The following is a 12,064-nucleotide window of genomic DNA, read 5'->3' on the forward strand; positions in this document are numbered from 1 at the left end:
TGGAGCCTGCTTGGGATCTCTCTCTGCTCCTCCCCCACTCACACTCTCTCTCTCAAAAATAAATATTAAAATAATAAATTAAAAAAAAAAAACAAGTAACATCTCACTGATGGCCTAACCAAAATAGTGCTGCTATCTTCTTTTAAGTCCCTGCTCAGTCAATAGTGATACTTCTAGAAGCTTCTGCAGTGATCTCCAGACAGTTAACTGCTATATTCCTCAGCACTTGTAATGCCACTTTGAGGACCAATCTTGAACTTGTTATAATTGTTCCTAATTTATCTCCTTAATTACGTTGAGGACCCAGAGGTCATGGGATGTGCTTTATGCACCTTTTTATTCTGTCTAGCTCAATGCCTGGTACTTATATGCAGTCAATAAATCCTGGAAGGAAATGTTTTAAAAAGGTCCTGTTTAGTCCCCATCATACATGCTGGATTTGCCTTCTATGAAACCAGTTAAGGGGCCAGAACAACCTTTCCTGGCTCCTTCCTGTGGGGAGTAGCAAAGAGAGCAACGAAAATGATTCAGTTCATGATTTCCCAGATGTAGCCAAAGTAGACAGCATGGACCCAAGCAGCTTCCTTGGATATTAAGAACTGAATATGGGAAATGACTACAGTAGATTTTATCACCCAGTTGGACCAAACCATCCTTCCTCATTTGTCAGTCACCACTCATATTAGGAAAAATCCCTTGTAGAAATCACATCATTTCTGTCCCCACCATGCCACTAAAATTGCTCTTACCAAGATCAGCAGTGACTTTCTAATTGCAAATCCACTGGCCACTCTTACATCCTTATTCTCCTTTACTTCTCAGATTGGACACCACCAATTAGCTCCTTCTTCTAGAAAATCTCTCCTAGTTTTCTCCTATATTGCTTAAGACTAATTTTTTTTTTTGACTGCAAAGAATAGAAAACTTGTCTAATAGTGTTGCTGATACACAAGAACATTTATTTACTTAAAAAAAGAAGTCCAGAAGCAGTGGGCAGTTCCAGGTTCATTCAGAAGCTTACCTATGTCATCAAGACCCGTTCTTTCTATCTGTCTCCTTTGCTGTCCTCAGCATGCTGACTGTGTCCATCTTTGCTATCACATTTATGGTCACAAGATGGCCATGGCAGCTCCAGGCCTGGTGTCTTTGTTCCTTTGTCTCAGCAAAAAGAGAGGCAGGAGCAAAAGAATTTCTTCTGTGAAGTTCCTGTCTTTTTATACAAAAAGAAAAACTTTCCTAGGAGCCTCCCAGTAGGCTTCCCTTCCTATTTTGTTGACCAGAACTGAGTCCTATACCCACCCCTAGATTAGTCATTGGTAAAGAGAAATGGAATTACCAGGACTGGTTTGGTCCACTGTGATTTATCTCCTGATTTGGTGAAAGGAAGCCACCTTTCTTGAAATCAAAGGATCTTCCTTCTATCTGTATAAAACTGGAATTCTATTAATATGGAAGATGTAACATAGGGAATGGCTTTTGGACAAGTGTGACAGAGACTGGCCTAATTTTTCTGAGTCATGTCTCTTTTCCTCTTGGCCACACAGAGAGATTTTGTCATCTCCTAATCTCTCTAGCAGCATCCACGTTCCTGAGTTCCCATCAACGTAACGTGTGCAGAGTAGATCTATGTGTTTGCTACCTGCAGTCCTGGCCTATAAAAACTTCCCACACAAATAATCCATATTTTCTCCCCCCACCCCCGCCCCTTTTTTTTCCCGGCCAGATCCAGTGGAGAAATCCAAGCCTCCCAGGAATGGTGAACCTGCAAGGATCAAGACTAATCCAGAACATCTCACATTCAGACATGCTAAAAAAAAAAAAACACAGTTTGAAAAGGTACCCATTGACTAGATCTGGAAAATTTTAGCACCCACATAAAGTACATAAGGAATTATAAATTATTGAAAACCATGGTAATCCATGAACCTATGTAGCATTAATAGACAACTAAATTAATTAATTAATGAGAGATAAGGGAGGATTGCTACGAACAAGAATCATCAATAGACGTTAAATCTAGGGTAATCTGTTTAACAAGAAGCAGGATATTTGCATGGTCTAAGATTCTCCCCACAGATTGCTTATTACTAGGAACAAAATAGTAAGTATCCTGTGGGGGAATCAGACACCTCAACCACCAAAATTATTATCGCCCAGTGAGGGACAGTGACATCAGCTGACTTTGGGTTTCATATCCTGGGAAGGACACAATATCAATTATGTAGTATTCTGGCCAGGAATGGATAACCGGGATCTAATAATGAATAAATGTGAGACAAACTATAAAAATAACCATTGTAAAATGAGGAACATTCTATTGTCCAAACACAGGGGACAGGCTGTACTCTTCAAAAATATCAAAGACCGAGAAAAGCTAGGGAATGGGTGCAGATTGAAGGAGATTACAGAGACAGGCGATGTATGATCTTAAACTGGATCCTATATGGGAAGGGGGAAAATGGTAAGAATGATGTTATTGGATTAAGTGACAAAACTGGGAATATGAATGGTAGATTAAAGTATTATATCAATGTTAAGTCTCCCGGAATTGACAACTGTATATATGGTGTATGTAAAAGAATGTACTTATTCTTAGGACATTCAAGTATTAAGGGATAAAGGAGCATGGTGTATGCAATTTACTTTCCTTTTTTTTTAATAATTTTTTTAAAGTTTATTTATTTTTGAGAGATACAGAGAGACAGAGTGCGAGTGGGGGAGGGGCAGAGAGAGGGGGAACCACAGAACTCAAAGCAGGCTCCAGGCCCTAAGCTGTCAGCACAGAGCCCGATGTGGGGCTCAAACTCACAAACTGTGAGATCATGAACTGAGCTGAAGTCGGAGGCTCAACCGACTGAGCCACCCAGGCGCCCCTGCAATGTACTTTCCAATGGTCAGAAAAAAAAAAATGTGTATGTATATTGTCTATCTGAGACTGCAATTGTTAAAGCGAAAGGGGCAAAATATTAATAAACAAATCCAAGTAAAGGATAAAGGATATAGGAGTACTCTTTTTACAATTCTTTAACTTTTCTGTGTGTTTGGAATTATTCCCAAATAAAAAGCTTTCTGGAGACTAGATTTTAAAAGTCATTGAGGATTTCCTCTCGTTTCAAAGCATTTTTGCATGTTTTGCCCCCCATCCTTTCCTTTGGGCCTTTACTCTCATATGGTTTTTCCCTGTTTTAGAACTGTTGGCTTCTGCTTGAATTCTCTTTTCTTCCTGGCCCCTTGGGTTCACTACTTGTTCTGATAGTTTGACTAGCTTTTTGATTAAACTTTTCTCATGACACAGCCTTTTGGTCAGCTTCTCCTAGTTGGCCTTAAGCTCTGCAGCTCCTGAGCAAGTGACTTCTTGCCTGCAACACTGAATCTAGGCTCTAGGCCCAAGGGGAATGTTATACCCTAGGTGAGATTTAATGCTTCCAACTGGCATTGGCTCCGTCTACTTCTGTGGCTGCACTGATTCTGTCTGGGAGGAAATAGTTCTCAATCTGCCCCCTTTCTCTCCATGTTCTCTGCTTGACCAAACCCTCATCATAGCTTATTTTTATTTTTTATTTTAGAGAGAGAGCAAGAGAGTGAGCAGGGGAGGCCGGCAGAGGGAGAGAGAGAATCCCAAGCAGAAGTCCAACACAGGGCTCCATCCCACGACCCTGGGATCATGACCTGAGCCAAAGTCAAAAGTAAGTAGGACGGACACTCAACCAACTGAGCCACCCAGGCCCCATCATCGTAGCTTTCTAATTAGGATTTCTCTAGTGTTACACATTCTACAAGACCAGTGCTCTAACCCCTGAGCTATGGAGCCTTATCCTTAGTGTTACACATTCTAGTCAGCCATCCTCCAGCCACTCGCTCTCTCTTTAAAGCACAGATTCCTTCATATTACCTGTCTGATTAAACCTCTAATTACCTGTCTGATTAAACCTTCATTGCCTTTAAAACCTGATTCAGGGGGCGCCTGGGTGGCTCAGCAGACTCTTGAGTTCAGCTCAGGTCATGATCTCACGATTTGTGGTTTCAAGCCCTGCGCTGGGCTCTGCGCTGGGCTCTGCGCTGGCAGTGTGGAGCCTGATTGGGCTTCTCTCTCTCTCTCTGCCCTTTCCCTCTCTAAATAAATAAATAAATAAATAAATAAATAAATAAATAAACAAACAAACAAACAAACAAACTTAAAAATCTGATTCAGTTGAGGCACCTGGGTGGCTCAGTCGGATTAAGAGTCTTGATTTTGACTCAGGTCATGATCTTACAATTAGTTAGATTGAAACCGCTCCCCTCCCCCAACCCCGGGAGGTGGGGGGAGGCTCTGCTCTTACAGGGAGGAGCCTGCTTGGGATTCTCTCCCTCTCTCTCTCTCAAAATAAATAAATAAAATCCAATTCAATCTACCTTACTAATTCCACATCATGCCACTTCTCTGCCAAACTGTAAGCCCTTTCAGAGCATGGACCATGTCTTTCTTTTTTGTATCTTTAATTTCTAATACAGTCCCTGGCACACAGAAGATACTCTATTAATAGATATTTGCTAAATGGACAAATGAACCCTAACTACATTAAACTTTGACATTTCTTTGACCATTTTATGTTTAAATATCTCCTTCTCCAAAGTCTTCCCTGGCTCTGTCATTCAAGTCTTATATATGTCTCCATGCATTTTTTTTCCCCCCTCACTAGATTGTAAGCTAAAGGAAAAGTTCATGTCATATCCATTTGGCATCTGACCCAGTATCTAAGAGAGTTCCTGGAGTAAAGCAGGCATACAATTTGTTGGATGGATAAATGAATGATATTAGAGAGGGGAAAAAAGCAGATTTTGAGAAGGTCTCCATGCAGTGAGGCAGGCTGAGGAAATGGCCTGAGAACCATGGAAATAGACAAGAATAAACAAATAAGGCACAAGGAAGTCAATTAAGTAGACAGATGACGATGCAGAATTAAATGATTAGAATAAAGTGGGGGTCAATCAGGAAAGGCTCCCTAAAGCTGAATTTTGAGATGTGTTTGAAAAGAGGAAAGGGACATAACTTGAGCGAACAGAGGCCTAGAAGCAGGTCATGGAGTTTGGTTGAGCCAAGTCATGGTGAGCAATTAGTGTGTGTGTGAAGTCTGACTTTTGAACATGATCAGTTTCTACACCAGAGCTCAAGTTCTGCCTTTTTCCTGGCTCCCCAAGTGGGCATACTTGCCCACTCTCTCTATTTTGATGTTTCCCAGGTCAGCCCAATGTAGAACTTTATGTTCTCTAAATTCCCTGTGAAAATAAGCAAACAAAACTGCCCTGTGAGATTGAACACTTGCTAACCTTGGTCCCCTAGGGAAATAAACTTCCGGTTCCCAATATAATAGTATTGCTCCCTGTGTTGTTAAGCCAGAAAAGAAAGCCTAACGTAGGAACTTAGCATTATCACTTCTTCACAAAAGTATGAACACATTTTCACAAAAATCCCTTTTTTTTTGTTTTGTTTTTGGTGAGGAGATGGGGATCCAAAGAGGTCAAGAACGTATAAGTGAGATCTGAGAAGTACAGTGTAATAGGAAAATCTTAACGTAGCCACATCTGTCCACCTCTTCAAAGAGTATATGCAGACACCCCTTGTGCTGACCAGTCACTTTGTAAGGCTCAGATCATTGCTGCCTCCAGCACTTGCAGGATAGAAAAAAGTAGATTATATCACTGTCTCTCTAAAAATGGTCCCTACTTTAGGAATAAGAACATTTTACACAGCGGGAGGTACATCTGAAGTCCTACAGTCTCTTGACTCTGGAAGACGGCAACTGTCTTTCTGTGAGGATAACCTAGTTTTCAGTGTCCATTTTTTCAGAATGCTCTGTGCCCAACGCACCTCGTTTCCTGAATACCCAGCCTTACCACCTCCTGGTAGAGGCAAGAACATTACCGTAGCATTTGCTCACAGCTCGTTTTGAGGTGCTGGGTCCAGAGCACAGCTGCTCTTTCTCACCTCCTAATGCAAACCCAGGTTCCTAAGGCGGCAGTGGAAGAGCCTTAGTGAGGGGCTCCTGATGTACGTGGAGGCTTCCAGATCCCGTACATGGAGGCCACTCTGCTAGAACGTCTCTAGACTGCAACGAAACGTTAAAGCCTAAATTGAGGTAATTCCTCACCAGCAGGGTGGCTTCCCGGGTAGGCAGTGCCTCCCTGCGCGCTGCCCAATCTCTGGGGGTGTCACACTAGACTGTGGTGATGTCACACTGGCTGGGATGACATTTTACAGCTGGACCCCCCCACCGCCACCAAGCACCTTTAAATCACCGCGGAGTCTGCCGCGGGGAGGGAGGGGGCGGGGAATCCGGCCCCCGCACTCGATCCACGCTGGCTCCCCACGGAGGTCCTCCCGGTCCCACTCCCATCTGTACTATGTTGTCGTCCTAATCGGCCCGCTCCTCGGCACTTCCGCCTCAGTAGGTGTCATGGCGCGGGGCCGGTGAATGGTTCCCGCGGGGCGGGGCCGCCGGAGGGGGGGGGGGGGGGGCGGTCGCTCGGCGCTCGACTCGTCGGGCCTGGCGACAACGGCGGCTGCGGAGCCAGGGGCCCGGCGGTGGCCCCGGACGGCAGCAGGAGGCCGAGGCGGGAGCGCGCGGGGCTGAGGCGGCGGCGGCGGCGGCGGCCAGGGGCCGGGCGGCGGAGCGGGCGGGAGGCTGAGGGGGCGCCCCCCGCGGGACAGGCGCGGGGACGGCTCCGGGGGGCGGGGGCCGGGGCCCGGGCCGGCTCGCGCGGGGGGTATGATGACCCGGCGGCGGGGCCCCGGATCTCGTCTCCTCCGCCGCCTCCTCACGGCAGCCCCAGCTCGCGGCTGAGAACCAGACCCACCGGCGGTGAGTCGGCCCGGGCGGGAAGGGGCTTCGGCGGGAAGCGAGCTCCCATCCGCTCCCCGAGGCGGGGCCGGCCGGGCCGCGGGGCTCTTTGGGGCGCCCGGCCTGCGGGGGGCGCCTCCCTGGGCGCGCCCCCACCCGGGACCCGGCGCCCAGCCCTGCGGCCCGGTCGTTCGCTGCCGCGGAGGGGCTTGCGTCCTCGGGAAAGCGCGAAGGCTCCGGGTTTGTTTTCGGGGCAACTCCCCCAGCCTGCTGCCACTTCTCTTCGGGGCGTGTTGTTGTCCTTAGATGACAGGGGGCCGCCTTGCGCCTCCTCACCCGGCCGGTTCTCCGCCCCCCCCCCCAACCCCCCGGCCGCCGTGGCAGGTTCCCAGCGTGTGACTTGTGCGTGTGCATTTCACAGCTCTGCTTATCACCATGGTTTTGGGTTATTTGTGCTCTTTGCGACCAGAAAGCGGTGCCTGGAAAGGACGGCAGTGGTGGGGTGGGTGTGGAAGCTTTTTCTGTCCTCTCCGCTTCTGTTCTTTAATCGTTAGGTTTGTAATTTGTAATGATGGTGGAGACTACGTGGGACCAGCCCACCTAATGTGTGTCTGTGCAAGGCGGATCTAGAGGTCTGGCTCAGAGGGAAACTTTTGCTGTCGCCGCTTTCCCAAAGCTTTCGTTAAAAAAAAGAGAGAGAGAGAGAAGGTGAGGAAACAACCAAAAACTCTTGGGTAAGGCCCGCACTTTCATAGGTCTGTGGGAAAGAGGCCCTTTTTGTGTTTAGCAACCAAGACTTGGGGCTCGGTCTCCAGGAGCGCTGGTCCAACCTCCAGTTTGTTGTGGTGACAAGTCGTGAGCCTTGGCCTGTGTTTATGCTGGGCGCGTTTTCTTTCCTGTTTAGGTGGGGGAAGGGGGGAGGGGCTCGAGAAGGGGAAAAAACAATCCCAAGCTCCAATTGTCTTTCCTCCGCTTAAACCTCGACCTCAGTTGTGGATGGACTCGTTTTGAGGCCGCCCGAGGTGCTTTTCCTTAGTGACACTTTGGGAATTCTCAGTGATTGCATCAAAGTATTCATTTCAACTGTAAAAATTCTTCTGCCCGCTCTATCTTTTATCTTATTTGTTCCTTAGTAACTGATGAAAACAGCAGCCAGGCTTCCTGCTCTTGATGAAGTGGGGTTAAATTAAGTGGCTGATGCCCTCAGCGAAACCTACAATTTTGTTCTTGTTTGTGTAAAGCTATTTTAGATTCCTGGTCTGGTGTGTGTGTGTGTGTGTGTGTGTGTGTGTGTGTGTGTGTGTGTGTGTATGTGTGTGTGTGTGTGATTTAGAGATTGTAGAGAATTCAGATCATTACCAGTTTTTATTTATGTAGGTCTAACGCTTTCTGTAAAACATGAAAAAAATCTAACAAGTCCTGTTACTTAATAATTGTTATTTAGCTGGTGATTTTGGACCTCCACACGTAATGGGTCCTGGGTTCTGTGTTACAATACTGGTATCCTTTACTTTAAGATACTGCTCCTTGCTTGAAAGATATTCTGGTAAAGTCACTTGTGGTTGGGACTGAAGGCAGCCAAGCCAGTAAAGCATCTGATGAGTAAAATGGTGATTGAGATCTTGTAAATGTGTCTACTGGTTCTAGTTGGTAAGTAGGACTTTTGCTGTGATTCTCATAAATAGTTTATACTATTTTTGGATATTATAGGTTTATGGACTGTAGAGTAAGTTGATTGGTAACTCGAGATTGAAAACCAAACCAGAACTCCCTCCTAAAAGAAAAAGAAGATAATCTCAAAATTCACAGTTCTCTGGAAAATCGAATTTCTTCATTCTGTGGTTTTGTTTTCATAAGCACAGCTTAGTCACTGGTTGTGTTGGGAGAAATCAGGGATCCAGACCTGCCCTGTAAACTTCTTACACTTGGAACTTGTGTAACTTGTTGTTGGTTATATATTGTAACCGGTCCTTTTGTAATTTGAACTAATTTTGCAAACATGAACTTCCTGATCTGTCCTTTTATTTTCATTTTCAAGACTGCATAAAGCAATCCATATTTTTTTAGTTGTTTTTTAAGTTATAGTTATTAATTTCTCCCCAGTCTCTTCCCTTACATTTCATGCCATTCTGAACACAAGTGATCAAAATCATTTTTCCTTCAAGTACTACCTCAACAGTCACTGATTTGCTTTTTGTTTCCTTTTTTGTTCCTAATTTCCCAACTCCCTACATGACTTAAGTATTTTTGTAGAGCATAATTTGGCTCTTTAAAAAAACTTACATCCTGTTTTTATATTTCTCTTTCTCTCTCTCTCTCTCTTTTTGGTTATATCATCTGAGCAATATTCTAAGCTCTTTGAAGATAGGGAAACGTGTGTATTTCTTTTGGAATCTTTAAGGGCACCTGGTACAGTGCTTTCCCAGTGTTTAGTGGAAAAGAATCAGAAGACCTGAATTCTTTGCCAGCATTGCTACTCATTAGCTCTGTGTAAAACTTGTCTGCCTTTCTTGGGTCTCCTTTTTCTCATCTTGGAATTAGGGGGTTTTGGAAAGAATCTTGTAAGGTCCATTTTAGCTGTTTTGCTAGTGTCTTCTGCTTCTCAAATACATCTCCTTCCTAGAAACGGTTTTTCATTTTTCCGCATTCCCTGGCACACTGGTAACAGTTATCTCATCTGAAAGAACTCGTTCTACCTTCCATCTGCCAAACTGTTGTTACCTGATTTAAGTCCTGTTTTCCTTAGGCCTTTGCTGACGGATCTAAACAGTGTTCATCCCAGCGTTTATGTTCCATATTCATCTACGCTGTTAATTTGACATTTTCCTTGTGCTTGAAACTCCTCGAGGTATAGCTTTCTTCATTCTAAACTTTATGGGACTTGTAGACTGTCCTGTCATACATCAAGATCAAGATTGGTACTTTTTTACCAAACACAAAAAAGACTTACTTTTCTTTGGTTCTGTTGCTATAGATTCATCATTTCAAATAAATAACAGAGCTGTTGAAATTTAGGAGAAGATGTCCTGCTTAGAAGGAAAGTACCCATCAGCCAGTTTACCAAGATATTACAAAATATTGATTATATGGCTGTAAATTACATAGAATTGTAGAGTTAGTCTTTCATCAGCTAACACCACTTATTCCACACCCTCTCTTTGCATACTGGTTGGGGAGCTGGCTTGTTGGTTCCTTCTGAAGGAAAGTTCTACAGGAAAGGGGTGGGGAACTTCCATTCAAATGGTGTCCTTAGGGTTTCAAGCTTATTTTTTCCTTTTGTATCACTACGCTTAGAAAACTAATCTATATATTCTCTTGTAGGCAAGGGACTATAATTTCTGTCTCACTTGAATATTGCTCTAATTTAGAATGACACCTGAGATCCCCTTATGTTTACATATGGAGAAGTATGTGATCTCTTTCTAGTCATTCATCCTAGCAAACATTTGACACATACTATATGCTAACCATTGTGATAGATTCTGGTGATTAAAAGAAAGAAAGAAAGAAAAAGAAAGAAAGAAAGGAAGAAAGAAAGAGAAACCTTCTGTGCTACTGAGAATTGTCCTCATGAAACTTGAAGTTTGGATGTCAACTTTGGAATAAATAGTCATACTTAGAATGAAATTTAGGGTGACCTCATGAGTTAATACGTGATCTGGCCCTTGTCTGCCTCTTTGGGCCCTGCTTCTATTATTTTCTTCCCTGTTCTATTCCATCCATACTGGATCTCTTCTTCAAATAGGCCAAGAATGTGCCTTGGCACCAACTGTTCTCTTTCACTGGGGTGGCTCCTTCTTGTCAATTAGGTCTTAGTGTAAGTACTACCACCTTACAAGGCCTTCCCTGACCACCAAATCTAGAGTATGTCTCCCCTTCCCACTGTCTGTATCATATTACTGTGTTTTCATCATAGCATTATCACTAGCTACTATTTTCTTGGGTGTGTGTGTGTGTATTTGTCTTCCCAGCAGAAAGTAAATTCCAAGAGATAAGGGAACTTGTCCATCTGGAACACCACTTGTTATCCCTAGTGTCTAGAAAAGTGCCAGGCAGACATATTAGGTACTCAATACATGTTTGTTAAGTGAATAAATGAAATAGGTAAGTACAAGTGTGGTGAGTGGTAAGAAGTGGTAGAGAATGCTATGAGAGGCTTTACCAGGAAACGTAAGCTAGTATGAAGTGGTCTGGGCAAGGCTTTCCTGAGTGTATTTGTCAGCGTAAGGCTGACTAAAATGTACATAACCTAGGAAAATAGTTTTTCTCTCATGCAACAGCCTGAAGTAAATGTTCCGGGTTGAACTGAGCATTCGTGGTGGGCAGGCGGCTCTGCTCTGATCATCCAGAGACCGTTCTTTACATCTTACTGCTCTGCCTCCCTTGGACGTGGTCTCATGGTGGAACCTGGGTCTCCCTAGGTTCTTGCTGCTGGAAATGGAAAGGAACACCAAGAGCTCACCCACACATCACTTTCTGTTGGTGAGAGGGACTGGTAAACACAGCCATGTGCCTGGGGTGAATGAGAGAGTAGATTTTGATCCAAACCAACATTCTGTACCACACTGAAAGAAGTGAGGCTTAAGCAGAGAGACTAAAAGGATAAGCAGAAGTTAGAAAAAGAGAAGGCTAACAGGCAAAAACAAAGTTCAGAGAGGGAACGTTACGTGTGAAGGAACTAGGATAGGAGAAATTTAGCACTGCTGGAAATTTAGAGATTTTGGACTTTATCGTAAGGTTTTAAGCAGGGGACGGATTGGTGCTTTTTAAAACTTCAGTTGTAAAGAATGCATTGGGAGAAAGGAGCTTGAAAAGGAGGCTTGAGAGTACCATTTGGGGGAGGCAAGTTAGGCTTAGTCCAGGATTGTCAGCAGGGGCGGAGAGAAATGGGTAGAGTGGAGAGCGAGATGATATTGCAGTGAAGGAGTTTTCTTCCCAAACCTGCTTGCTTTACTTTCACAGCTTGTGTTTTCTCACTTACCTACTTGAATGATATGAATAGTCTTTACATATCAGCGTGCTCGAGAATATGTACATCTGTGTACATGTCAGCCGAGGACAAGTGCCTCAGAGGCGGCAGTCAACATACAGTATTGATTTTAGGTTATTTTAGGTCACCAATTGTTAAATTGTATCAAAGAGGCAAAGATGATACTAAGTGAAAGCAGTAGGAATTTATTATTGGTGTGGAAGATGGAAGTTACCTGAAGGGTAAAGACAGAACTCTGGCAAATGATTATCTT

The 12,064-nt window shown here is 44.2% G+C and overlaps 1 protein-coding gene and 1 long non-coding RNA gene across 11 annotated transcripts in view; one reads left to right on the forward strand and one right to left on the reverse strand.

Moving 5' to 3' along the window:
• Positions 1–942: 942 nt before the first annotated feature.
• LOC123598487 lies at positions 943–1,753 on the reverse strand. Its single transcript, XR_006712639.1, has 2 exons — positions 1,337–1,753; positions 943–1,210 (listed from the first exon to the last, which is right to left on the reverse strand). It is a non-coding gene; the product is annotated as an uncharacterized LOC123598487 (long non-coding RNA).
• Positions 1,754–6,322: 4,569 nt separating this feature from the next.
• HIPK1 (homeodomain interacting protein kinase 1) overlaps positions 6,323–12,064 on the forward strand; it is a 52,199-nt gene continuing 46,457 nt past the window's right edge. For 8 of the 10 annotated variants that reach the window (XR_006712637.1, XR_006712638.1, XM_045478707.1 and 5 more), the window contains exon 1: positions 6,586–6,842. The gene's annotated coding sequence lies outside the window, so the exon portion shown is untranslated. Of the gene's footprint in view, positions 6,429–6,585; positions 6,843–7,409; positions 7,530–12,064 lie in introns of those variants that run through there. The other 2 variants (XM_045478708.1, XM_045478709.1) reach the window with 2 other exon arrangements.

This window comes from Leopardus geoffroyi, chromosome C1 (genome assembly GCF_018350155.1).
Source record: "Leopardus geoffroyi isolate Oge1 chromosome C1, O.geoffroyi_Oge1_pat1.0, whole genome shotgun sequence".
Classification (NCBI taxonomy): Eukaryota; Metazoa; Chordata; class Mammalia; order Carnivora; family Felidae; genus Leopardus; species Leopardus geoffroyi.